The following is an 8,258-nucleotide window of genomic DNA, read 5'->3' as shown; positions in this document are numbered from 1 at the left end:
TTGATATGTAATGGCTTTAATTGAGGTGATAAGATGTTAAATCTTAATCTAATTTAATCACATACTTCACAACTAGAAATATATGTGGTTATTTCTTGATATATATCACTTTATTGATATTAATTATACAATATAGAATATGTCTTGCATATCCAAAAATTTCAAAGGTCTTCATATACTTGTTGTATTAAGGAGGCTCTTTGATCTGGCCTTAGAACTATATAATTAACTCTATTAGATTACACAAGAAATAAAAAATTATTCTTTCAACAAAATCTTATTATTTGGTGACTAATCTTATCTCTTTTCATAGTAGAGATAGTTAAAAGAAATATTCCTTGATGAAACTTGTGAAAATTATAAGATCTTCTTACATATTACTAATTAATTTATTCTTTTCATATGAAAGATTAGAAGTCTATACCAAACCTAGTCAAGCTATCTTTCATATTACAAAGAAAGAATCTAAGAGTACAAGTATAAAAATGGAGAAAATCTTAAACTTTATTAAAATGGTTGAATCATCTTAGTCAAGCAAAACTTTACAACAAGTTTTTTTTCTTTTAAAAATCACTTTCAAGACTTGAATTAACAAGAATGTTAAATCAAAGATTTTTTTTCTACCTAAGTATTTAAATCCTAGTTAATATGAATAAAGTCAATTAATAAAAAAAATACCAATGGATAAAAAATGACTAACCAAACTAAACTAAATATATTCAATATAATTTGGTATCTAATGCTACATCATATGATAATTTAAAGAAATTAAAAATCTCTTGAGATAAGTTTTAAAATGTTATGTTTTTAAAAAATAATAACATAACATTTTATATATCAAAAATATTATGTTTTTAAAAAATTATATTATGCTTGTAGCGATTATAATTATAATTAACTATTTAAAATATATAAATATCTTTTATAATAAAAAAAAGTTATCTTTAAACTAAAATTTGTTATAGTCATCATAAAGGTTATTTTTAACATCAAGTACAAAAATATTTGTTAATATATTTAAACACACTTTCTTAAGAAATTAATATCAATGAAAATTGTTAACTTAAAGCTAAAAGATGCAATTGTTTTTGTTTCAATAAAAGAATTTTTTGTTGATTATATGCCACATTTTATTTTATTTATTTTAATATAAGATAAAAATATTTAAACAAGATATTAAAAAAATCTTATAAAAATATAAGATATAATATTAAATCCAAATTGTAGCAAAGATATGCTTCAAGAAGCTTGGCAGTAATTTAAAATACATATTGATATGAAACACTCAAGATTTTTGTAATTGGTTGAAATTTTATTTAGATGAGAAACATCTATTGGTAGTGACACCATTCTAAACATATGCTATTTTTGAGGATCATCATTTCTAATATGATGCCTTGAAAGTTGTGACAATATTAAAGCATTCTTTTATAACTCAACAAAGAAAAGATTTTAGATTGAATTTGCTAGTTATTGATTCTTTATTTTTTTTAATTTCAAAATTACATGAAAGTCACAAAGAATAATAGAAAATATAATGCAATCTTCATTAAACATTCTTTGCTTTCTATGAAAGATTTTTTTGTATTCTTCAATTTGATTTTGATAGATTTATGTCAAAGATATAAATCTAAAAAAACTAAAAAATCAATATATTCTTATACTATTCAAAAAGACTAGAAAATTATTCAAAGATGGTATGATGCTAAACTAAATAGCTATTATTAAAAACAAAAAGATTAAAAAAACTTGAAACAATACTAAAGAATAGAAAGGCATTTACAAGAGTGAAGAAGACTTTATTCTTGTCTCCATATATACTATCTAACTAGAAGCTATATAGCAAAGTTCTATAGGACCTCTAACATATATTCTATTTATAAGATATATATCTTAATTTATAAGGCAATTTTTTTATATATATATGCCACAATGTTAACTTCTACTATAAATTATGAGCACGTGCAATACATGGCTAACTTATTGGCCTAGTTTTTAATCTATCAATCACCTACAAATATGCATAAAGATGAAGCCACATCTATGAAGCTTTTCTATAATATATTATTAAATTAATCTATTTTTATCTATTTATAATATTTAAATAATTATTAGAATAAATATGTATGTCTATGATATTATTTCTCTTTTTAAAGATGAGTTCCTCAAAGAACGGCAATCACATGTTCAAGAAGTCTAAGATACAACAAATTCTATTTACCATAGATTTTGAGCTTTGTTCCTTTAGAATGTAGTTAATAGGTCCTCTCAACAACTAATAATATTCCATTTTAAAGATGGAAGGCCACCTTGTTATTTCATCATTTTTGAGGCCTTCGTAACTTCTTTCAAATAAAACATTTTTTATACCATCAAGAGTTGTTTCTACCTCTAAGAAAATCACCAAATATCAAAAATCTCTTTCGAGGTCATAATATCAAAGATTTGTTATCTTTTATCTTGATTTTGATCGATGTTGATGATGAAAAGTATCAACCATCTTCATTGCATTTGCAAGATTCTTGATTGGTTTCTATGTATATTTACTAATATCATATCCATGCTAATGAATAAGTTATTCTAACCTATTTTAGTATCACCTTCAATTTAAGACTTCTTTGATCTCATATATTTAATTATTATGTATTTATCACAGACATATACATTTATTCCAATAGTTACTTATATGATTAAGTAGAAGTAGGTAAATATAGATTAATTTTATAAAGACTTCTAGAAAAGCTTCTTAGAAGCTTCATAGACATGATTTTGACTTTAGATGTGTTTGTAGGTTGGAAACTTAGCTAATAAGTTAACCATACAATGATAGCTTGTGGAACAAGTTATTTATGTGGTGTATACATAGATAACTTACCTTGCAAGTTAAGACACGTGACTAACAAAGTCAATACATGTTTGAGGTCCTATAGAATATCGCTACATAGCTCTTAGTTAAAGAATATATATGGAGACAAGAGTGAAGCATCCTTCATTCTTGTCAATGCCTTTCTAGTCCTTAGTCTTATTTCAAGACTTTCTAGTGTTCTTGTTTTTGGCAATAGCCATTCTAATTTAATATTATATCATCTTTGAATGACTTTCTCGTTTTTTTTAGTGACACAAGAGTGTATTGAGGATTTTTTTTTTTTTTTGAGATTCATATCCATGAAAGTTTGACAAAAGTATTAATTTACTATTTTTGTCTTATTTTATAAGTAAGTGGATTATTCTACTTTTATTATTATATTTTAAAGATTGCAGACTATCCACCTTTAAAGAAATAATCTTATTTCTAACATTGATTTTTTTCTTAAAAGAGAGTGAATTATCCCTCTTCATAGAAATTTTTATTTGATATTAGAGGTTGCAAATTATCCTCCTTTAATTTAACTTTTTGAATCTATATATATATATATATTGAATTATCTATGAAAGGAAAGATTATGGATGCTACTCTCAACAGAAGTGAGAATAGATTTGCAACAATTGTAAATCTTCTTAAGCTTATCAATATTCTAAGAGTAGAGATTTCATTTATTTTCAATGTAAATCATAGAAGTACTATTCCTACACCTATGGAAGAAGTTTAAAGTCTACATGAAGAAGTTGTGAAATTGAAGAAAGTAAATAGATCAACTTTACAACCAAATCCAAGAAGTTTTATTTCTATAAGTATGATAGGAATCAAAATTAGTATACCTAAAAAGTTCGATGGAACAAGATCAAAATTTTGAGGATTTCTACAATAAGTCATGCTCTATTTAAGGTTGCATTCCTTCCAATATCCTAATGGATTTACTCAAGTTAGATTTGTAGGCACACTACAATCTGGAAGTGCTTTCTCTTGATTTATACCTTTGATAGAAAAGAATTCACGACTTCTTTATAATTTAAATTTATTTTTAGAAGTATTTATATCTATATTTAGAAAAAGTAATTAAAAAAGAGTGGCAGAGATCAAACACTTATCTTTACAATCAAGACCACAATTAGTTATCATATATGTTATTGAATTCCAAAACCTTGTTTGCAATATGGACTAAAATGACAAAGCCCTTATCAATCAATTTTGTTATGGATTGAAGGACAACATCAAAGATTTGTTATTGATAATGCCAAAGGCAAAATCTTTAGAATAATTTATTGTCCAAGCCATTGCATGCTACAATAGATTATTTAAAAGACATCAAGAACAAAGACTTGGTTGGAGAGGAATAAAACAAATAATAACAATAGCTCTTAATTTTTTTGAAACTTATTCATCAAGGCCAAAACCAATGCAAATTGATATGGTACATTTTAAATCCCTCCTTAGGCAAGAAAAAACTCAACATCGTCGAGAGGGTCTCCACTTATATTATGGAGAAGCTAATCACATTGCTCAATATTATCCAAAAATGTAATGTAATTACAAAATAAGAAGAACAATTGCCAAAAAAGATAATATGTCAAAAAATAAGTTGCTCTAGTTACAATAAGAATTGTGCAACTGGAAATATATGCAACATCTAGTAAAGGTCCTATTTTCTTCTTAGATCTTTTACCTTGTTTTACAATAGAATTCTATTTAGGACCAAAAAATCACAAAGTCTTAGCCTTGTTGGATTCAAGAGCCTCAGCTTGTTTTATAGATGAAGACTTTGTCAAAAAATAAGATATATTTTTAATTAAGAAAATCAAATCTATCCATGTAGAAATAATAAATGGATATTCATTGTCTTCTAGAAATATTACATATGAAATTATTCTTGTAGAAGTAGCAACTAGTAATCACAATAGTTTAGTAATATTTAATGTGATTAAATCTCTTTCTAATCTAATTATTTTAGGATTATCATATTTAGAAAGATATAACCCTCAAATAGATTGGATTTCTCGCAATTTTGATTTTTTCTATAGTTTAGTCGAACATCTTACTAGGCAAGTAGAAATCCATAAGTTTAGTATATCTAAACCATTATTAGTAGGTACAAGACCTTTCATACATGCCGCAAAAGAAGGGCCATCTTTTATTATATATGCTACATCCATTGCTAATGTGAGAAGATATCAAGTGATATTCTATATTCCAATAAAGGCCTTATGATGGATCCAAAGAAGGTCCAAGCTATTATAGATTAGAAGATCCTAAGAACAATAAATGATGTGCAATATTTTTTGAGCTTTCTCAATTATTATTGAATCTTTATCAAGAACTTTTCTTAAGTTGTAGCTCTACTTACATATTTGACTTGTAAAGACAAACTTAAGTGGGATAAAGAAGCCAAAGCATCATTTGTTGCTTTGAAGAAAGAACTTACTTTTGCACCAACTTTGTATTGTGTTAACTTTTTTAAGGTATTCTTCATAGAAACAAATGTATCAAACTTTACTTTGGATGCAATATTGTCACAAATGGAAACAAATGACAAATTCCATCTATTAGCTTTCTATTTCAAAAACTTTTTAGTAGCCGAGATTAATTATGAGATCTACAAAAAAGAATTTCTTATAATTGTGGATTCATTTCAAGAATAACATCATTATCTAGAAGGCACTTCAAGTCTAGTCACAATATATACAGATCACAAGAACCTCGAGTATTTCATGTTAGCATATGTTTTGAATCATTGCTAAGCATTGAAGCATGTCATTATTAAGATTTGATTTCAAAATTACATATTGACTTGAAAAACAACAAGGTTTATTAGATGCTCTTTTTAGATGCTTTTATCTAATATTAGAAGAAAAAAATATATTTTTTGATCAATAAAGAATAATCTTCTTAAAGTCATAGCATTTTCATCTTTGTGCAATAAAATCAACATTAATTGTTGATTTGCTCTTTGTCAAAGAAATTCAATCAAGTATGTCCTCTGATCCTCTTATTCATGATATCAAGAATCTTCCTTTTAAGTCTCATAATGTTTCGAAGTTTGAGTTCAAGAACAATTTACTCTATTTCAAAGAATGCCTATATGTTCCAGAAGGAGAAGTATGTTTACATGTTCTTCAAGCATGTCACAACTTTCTAAGAGTTTGACATTTTGGATACAACAAGACTTAAGAGCTTATAACCAAAGATTTTGGGTGGCCGCAAATGTAGAAGGTAGTAAAAGACTTCGTCTAGTCATGTAATATTTGTTCAAGATCAAAAACTCCTTGTTATTGATCCTATGGACTTTTTCAACTATTGCCTATATTTGAAGAACCATGGCCTTCCATTTCTATGGATTTTATTACAAATCTTTCAAGTTCAAGTTCATATGACTCTATATTCGAAATTATAAATTGCTTCATCAAAATGGTACATTTTTTACTATGTATAAAATCTATTTTAGGTGAAGAAATAGCTAAGCTTTTCATTAGCAATATCTATTACTATTATGGATTATCAAAAGATATTATATTAAATAAAAGGATTCAATTTACATCAAGATTCTAGATAATTCTATTTAAGATTCTAAAGATGGATATAAAGCTCTCTTTGACTTTTTATCCTTAAACTAATAGGCAAACAAAATGGGTGAATGAAGTTTTAGAGTAGTATTTGAGGTGTACCATCAACTATCATCAAGATGATTGGATAATTCTTTTACCATTGGCACAATTTGCATACAATAATTTGGTACATTCTTCTATTCAATAAAGATCTTTCTTTGTCAATTATGGTTATCATCCAAAACTTGATACTTTTGACTTTTCAAAGGTTGATAATCCTATGGTAGAAGATTTAGCAAATCGTTTGTCAAAGCTACATGCAAGAATGAAGATATAATTAAAATAAGCTCAAAAACAACAAAAGATCAATGTAGATGCCTATTGCAAGGAGCAACCACAATTCAATGTGGGTGATAAGGTATGGTTACTTCATTGCAATATCAAAACTACTTGTTTTTGTAATAAGTTAGAATATCATAGGTTGGGACCTTTTTCTATTTGTAAACAAATCAATCTTATTGCTTATTGGTTACATCTATTAGAGTCTATGAAAATCCACCTTATATTTCATGTATGTCTTCTTGAGCCATATAAGATAGTGAATACTTTGAAAAGAAGACAAATGCCACCTTATCCTATAAAAGTAGATAATGATCAAGAATTTGATGTAGAAGAAATTTTAGATTTAAGGCGATGCCAAAATAGATTAGAATATCTTGTTCATTGGTACGGATATGATATTAGTGAATGTACATAGGAGCTAATAAAGAATCTTACAAATACAACAAAGAAAGTAGAGGCCTTTCATCAACGATATCCATCAAAATCAAGATAAAGAATTATAAGATCTATAAAAGTTGATGACTGCTCTTTATGGAACTAGTCCCTAGAAAGGAAAGTAATATCACAAACATATATATTTATCCAAATAATTACTTATATGATTAAGTAGAAGTAGATAAATATAGATTAATTTCATAAAATCTTTTAGAAAAGCTTCCTAGAAGCTTTTTAGACATGGTTTTGACTTCAAATGTGTTTGTAGGTTGGAAACTTGACCAAAAAATTAACCATGTATTGGTAGCTTATGAATCAAGTTAACTCTATATAATAACTTGTAGAACAAGCTAACTATATAGCACATATATAAATAACTTAACTTGCAAGTTAAGACATGTAGCTAATAAAGTCAATACATATTGGAGGACTTAAGAAATATCATCATGTAGCTCCTAGTTAGAGAATATATAGAGAGGCAAGAATGAAGCCTTTTTCACTCTTGTCAATGTCTTTTTAGTCCTTAGTCTTGTTTCAAGACTTTCTAATATTCTTATTTTTGACAATAGCCATTTTAGTTTAATATCATATCATCTTTAAGTGACTTTCTAGTTTTCTTCAGTGACATAAGAGTGTATTGAAGATTTTCTTTCTTCAAGATTCATGTCCTTAATAGCACTTCTATAAAAAATAAAAATAAAATGGCATTTATTGTCTTCTTGATACATTTAATATCTTTTATGGCTTAAGAAGAAATATATGGAATTCAAGATGGATCTTTGTTAATTATGATAGATACAATTGATAAGAAATTAGATTAATTTATTTAAATATAAGAAATGATAGTAATCAAATTTGTCACAAAAATAAATTATCTTAATATTAAGATAAAGTAATCATATCTAGTTGCCAACATAAAATTGAGGTTGTTCCTTATAATAAGTATTAGCATTGATCTTTTGTCATTCTTTAGTTTTTTTTATTTATGCCTTTATTGTTGTATATAACTCTAACAAACAATTAACCAAATCTTCTAACATAGGATTATGAACTTTTGAAAA

The sequence above is a fragment of the Physcomitrium patens genome, chromosome 22 (assembly GCF_059467195.1).
Source record: "Physcomitrium patens ecotype Gransden chromosome 22, ASM5946719v1, whole genome shotgun sequence".
In the NCBI taxonomy this organism is placed as follows: Eukaryota; Viridiplantae; Streptophyta; class Bryopsida; order Funariales; family Funariaceae; genus Physcomitrium; species Physcomitrium patens.
The sequence above is the reverse complement of the archived record's forward strand: the minus strand, read 5'-3'. Positions refer to the sequence as shown.